Source organism: Myotis daubentonii, chromosome X, assembly GCF_963259705.1.
Source record: "Myotis daubentonii chromosome X, mMyoDau2.1, whole genome shotgun sequence".
In the NCBI taxonomy this organism is placed as follows: domain Eukaryota; kingdom Metazoa; phylum Chordata; class Mammalia; order Chiroptera; family Vespertilionidae; genus Myotis; species Myotis daubentonii.
The window spans coordinates 113,699,848-113,706,096 of NC_081861.1; positions in this window are offsets into that span (position 1 = coordinate 113,699,848).

Consider the following 6,249-nt stretch of genomic DNA (forward strand, 5'->3'; position numbering starts at 1 on the left):
AGAACAACAGAAAGATGAACAAGGATTAGAAAACCTACTCGAAGAAATAATATCAGAAAACTTTCCTGAGGTGGGGAAGAAAAAAGTCACACAAGCCCAGAGAGTCCCAAACAAGGTGAACCTGAAAAGACCCACACCAAGACACATCATAATCACCATGGCAAATGTTCAGGACAAAGAGAGAATCTTACAGGCTGCAAGAGAGAGACGGAAAGTTACATACAAGGGATCTCCCATTAGATTGTCAAATGACTTCTCAACAGAAACACATCAGGCCAGAAAAGAATGGACTGAAATTTACAAAGTGATGCAAAGCAAAGGACTGAATCCAAGAATACTCTATCCAGCAAGGCTATCATTCAAACTTGAAGGGGAAATAAGAAGCTTCACAGACAAAAAAAGACTAAGGGCGTTTGTCACCACCAAGCCAGCAATGCAAGGAATGCTAAAGGGACTGGTATAAAAATAAGAAATTAAAAGCTCAGAAAGAAAACAGCCACACAAAAAAAGAAATGGCTACAAACAAGTACCTTTCAATAATAACTTTAAACGTAAACGGACTAAATGCTCCAACCAAAAGACATCGAGTGGCTGAATGGATAAAAAAACATGACCCATACATCTGCTGTCTACAAGAAACCCACCTCATTAGAAGGGACTCACACAGACTGAAAGTGAAAGGATGGAAAAATATCTTTCAGGCAAATGGAAAGGAAAAGAAAGCTGGGGTAGCAATACTTATATTGGACAAAATAGACCTCAAAGTGAAGGCCTTAACAAGAGATAAGGAAGGCCACTTCATAATACTAAAGGGATCAATACAAGGAGAAGATATAACCCTGGTAAACATATATGCACCCAATGTAGGAGCACCCAAATTCATAAAAAAAACTCCTGGAAAATATCAAAGGAGAGATCGACAACAATACAATCATAGTAGGGGACTTTAATACACCATTGACAGCACTGGATAAGTCCTATAGACAAACAATCAGCAAAGATACAGCAATCCTAAATGACTCACTAGATCAGATGGACTTAATAGACATCTTCAGAACACTTCACCCCAAAGCCAGAGAATATACGTTCTTCTCAGGTGCTCATGGGACATATTCAAAAATAGACCACATATTGGGTCACAAGCAAAGTATCCCCAAATTCAAGAAGATTGAAATCATAAAAAGCGTCTTCGCAGACCACGATGGCATAATATTAGAAATAAACTACAATAAAAACAACCCAAAATACTCAAACACCTGGAAGCTGAATAGCATGCTATTAAATATTGATTTGGTTACCAATGAGATCAAAGAAGAAATTAAAAACATCCTGGAAACTAATGACAATGAAAACACAACAATCCAAAACCTATGGGACACATTGAAAGCAGTCCTGAGAGGGAAGTTTATAGCTCTACAGGCCTATCTCAAAAAAACAAGAAAAAATGGTAGTAAATCATCTAACTCTACAACTCAAAGAATTAGAAAGAGAGCAACAAGAAAACCCCAGAGTGAGCAGAAGGAAGGAGATAATAAAGATTAGAGCAGAAATAAATGACATAGAGACCAAAAAAACAATACAGAAAATCAATGAAACCAAGAGCTGGTTCTTTGAAAGGATAAACAAGATTGATAAACCTCTAGCCAGACTCACCAAGAAGCAGAGAGAGAGGACCCAAATAAATAAAATCAGAAACAATAGAGGCGAAATAACAACAGACCCCACAGAAATACAAATGATTGTTAAAAAATACTATGGACAGCTTTACTCCAACAAACTACACAACCTGGAGGAAATGGACAAATTCCTAGAAAAATACAGCATTCCAAAACTCAATCAGGAAGAATCTAAAAATCTCAACAGGCCAATAACTATGGAAGAAATTGAAGCAGTCATCAAAAAGCTTCCATCAAATAACAGCCCAGGACCAGACGGCTTCACAGGGGAGTTTTACCAAACATTCAAGGAAGAACTAAAACCTATCCTCCTCAGACTACTACAAAAAATTCAAGAGGAAGGAACACTTCCAAGCTCATTCTATGAAGCCAGCATCACCCTAATACCAAAACCAGGTAAAGACAACACAATGAAAGAGAATTACAGGCCAATATCCCTCATGAACATAGATGCCAAAATCCTCAACAAAATCTTAGCAAATCGGATCCAGCAGTACATCAGAAAGATCATACACCATGACCAAGTAGGATTTATCCCAGGGATGCAAGGATGGTACAATATCCGCAAATCAATAAACGTGATACATCACATAAACAAATTGAAAGAAAAAAACCACATGGTCATATCAATTGATGCAGAAAAAGCATTTGACAAAATTCAACACCCATTTTTGATAAAAACTCTCAGCAAGGTGGGAGTAGAAGGATCATACCTCAACATAATAAAAGCCATATATGACAGGCCCACAGCCAACATCATACTCAATGGACAAAAACTAACACCATTTCCCCTAAGAACAGGAACAAGACAGGGATGCCCCCTCTCACCACTCCTGTTCAACATAGTACTGGAAGTGTTAGCCATTGCAATTCGGCAAGACGAAGAAATAAAAGGCATCCAAATTGGAAAAGAGGAAGTAAAACTGTCCTTATTTGCAGACGACATGATATTATACATATAAAACCCTAGAGATTCCATCAAAAAGCTACTAGACTTAATACATGAATTTGGCAATGTAGCAGGATACAAAATTAACCCCAAGAAATCTGAGGCATTTCTATACACCAATAGTGAACTTTCAGAAAGAGAGATTATAAAAACAATCCCGTTTACCATTGCACCGAAAAAACTAAGCTACCTAGGAATAAACTTAACTAAAGAGGTAAAAGACCTCTACTCAGAAAACTACAGGACGTTGAAAGAAGACATAGAGGAAGACATAAACAGATGGAAGAACATACCGTGTTCATGGATTGGTAGAATCAACATCATTAAAATGTCCATACTACCCAAAGCAATCTATAAATTCAACGCACTTCCCATTAAAGTACCAACAGCATACTTCAGAGATCTAGAACGAACTCTCCAAAAATTCATCTGGAATAAAAAAAGACCCCGAATAGCTGCAGCAATCCTGAAAAAGAACAAAGTAGGTGGGATCTCAATACCAGATATCAAGTTGTATTACAAAGCCACTGTTCTCAAAACTGCCTGGTACTGGCACAAGAATAGGCATATAGATCAATGGAATAGAATAGAGAGCCCAGAAATCGGCCCGAACCAATATGCTCAATTAATATTTGACAAAGGAGGCAAGAACATACAATGGAGCCAAGATAGTCTCTTCAATAAATGGTGTTGGGAAAATTGGACAGATATATGCAAGAAAATGAAACTAGACCACCAACTTACACCATACACAAAAATAAACTCAAAATGGATAAAGGACTTAAATGTACGACAGGAAACCATAAAAATTCTAGAAGAATCCAAAGGCAAGAAAATCTCAGACATATGCCGAAGCAATTTCTTCACTGATACAGCTCCTAGGGCACTTGAAACTAAAGAAAAAATGAACAAATGGGACTACATCAAAATAAAAAGCTTCTGCACAGCAAAAGAAACCATCAACAAAACAACGAGAAAACCCACTGTGTGGGAAAACATATTTGCCAATGACATATCTGATAAGGGCCTAATCTCCAAAATTTATAGGGAACTCATACAACTTAACAAAAGGAAGATAAACAATCCAATCAAAAAATGGGCAAAGGACCTAAATAGACACCTTTCAAAAGAGGACATTCAGAAAGCCAAGAGACATATGAAAACATGCTCAAAGTCACTAATCATCCGAGAGATGCAAATTAAAACAACAATGAGGTACCATCTCACACCTGTCAGACTGGCTATCATCAACAAATCAACAAACGACAAGTGCTGGAGAGGATGTGGAGAAAAAGGAACACTTGTGCACTGCTGGTGGGAATGCAGACTGGTGCAGCCACTATGGAAGACAGTATGGAGTTTCCTCAAAAAACTGAAAATGGAACTCCCATTTGACCCTGTGATCCCACTTCTAGGAATATATCCCAAGAAACCAGAAACACCAATCAGAAAGGATATATGCACCCCTATGTTCATAGCAGCACAATTCACCATAGCTAAGACCTGGAAACAGCCGAAGTGCCCATCAGTAGATGAATGGATTAGAAAACTGTGGTACATCTACACAATGGAATACTATGCTGCTGTAAAAAGGAAGGAACTCTTACCATTTGCAACGTCATGGATGGAACTGGAGAGCATTATGCTAAGTGAAATAAGCCAGTCAATAAAGGAAAAATACCACATGATCTCACTCATTCATGGACAATAGAGACCATTCTAAACTTTTGAACAATAATAGATACAGAGGCAGAGCTGCCTCAAACAGATTGTCAAACTGCAGCGGGAAGGCCGGGGAGGGTTGGGGGGCAGGAGGTAGGGGGGTAAGAGATCAACTAAAGGACTTGTATGCATGCATATAAGCATAACCAATGGACATAAGACACTGGGTGATAGGGGAGGCTAGGGGACTGTCTAGGGCGGGGGGATAAAATGGATACATATGTAATACCCTTTATAATACTTTAAGCAATAACAAAAAAAAAAGAGAAAAAAAAATTATGCCAGCTACTGCATGGGATGAATCTCAAAATAATTTTGTAGAATGAAAGAAATGTATCGCTCCAATAATATTCAATTTATAATGCATTATGCAATTATTTTGTTAAGCACAACTTGTAACCCGTAGCCAAAGTAACTTTATGTATTTCTTGTGAATTATCTATGGCTACCTTTGCATTACAGCTTCAGAATTTAGGAATTGCCACAGAGATCATATGGCCTGCAAGCCTAACATATTTCCTATCTGAATTTTTACAGTAAAATTTACTGTCCCTCTGATCTAAAAGAAAAATATATTCATACATATATTAAATCAATGATGCCACACTTTCGCTGAAGGAAAGATGATACACCCTCATCTATGGAATAGAATAAAGTAAAATATTTTTATAAAATTAACTATTTAGTTAGACCTTTTGGATCATTTTTCAAATCTGCCTATTAATTTTAATATTCTTAGGGTCAAAAACCCCTGAGGTATATCATCATATCTCATAGCCCCTGTTTCTTGTAATATCTTTCCATGTGATGACTTGTCATAGAGATTTCCCATGATTCCAATTATGTGGATGTTAAATGTGAGGTAAGGCAGCCTGAACATGATAAAGACACACTAACTTTCTTCCCACTGAAATGGCTAATTAATTCAATTGGCTGTCCACAAAGGTGGGTTGGCCAGGAAACATGGTTTGTATTTCATATATATACTAGTGGCCTGGTGCACAAAAATTTGTGCACTCGGGGGGGTGAGGGGGGTCCCTCAGCCCGGCCTGTGCCCTCTCGCAATCTGGGACCCCTCAGGAGATAATGACCTGCTGGCTTAGGCCTGCTCCCGGGTGGCAGAGGGCAGGCCCAATCCCTAGGTGCAGCCCCTGGTCGGGCTCAGAGCAGGGCCAATTGGGGAGTTGGGGCGCCACCCCCTGTCATGCACAGAGCAGGGAAGATTGGGAGGTTGTGATGCCACCCTCAGTCACGCTCAGGGTAGGGCTGATTGGGGGGTTGGGGCACCGTCCCCTGTCACACTCAAGGCAGGGTCTATAGGGAGGTTGCAGCGCCACCCCCGTCATGCACAGAGCAGGGCCAATCAGGGGGTTGGGGCGTTGCCCCCTTCACATACAGAGCAGGGCCCATCAGGGGGTTGGGGCGCCACCACTCTCACACTAAGGGCAGGGCTGATGGGGAGGTTATGGCTCTACCCCATCACACACAGAGCAGGGCCCATGGGGGGGGCGGTTGGGGAGCTCCCCCCTATCAGGCACAGAGCAGGGCTGCTCAGAGGGTTGGGGCCCCGCCCCCTGTCACACACAGAGCCACAGGATGATCAGGGGGTTTGGGCGCTGCCCCCTGTCACGCTGATCCTGGTGCCGGGAGGCATATTACCCTTTTACTATATAGGGTAGAGGCCTGGTGCATGGGTGGGGCCGGCTGGTTTGCCCTGAAGGATGTCCTGGATCAGGGTGGGGGTCCCCACTGGGGTGCCTGGCCAGTCTGAGTGAGGGGCTGAGGGCTGTTTTCAGGCTGGGAGTGACTGAAGTTCCCAACTGCTCCTTTTTTCTTTCTTTTTTTTTTTTATTCTGGGCCAGCTTTACCTTGAGACTTGGCTCCAGCTCTTAGGCCTCCACG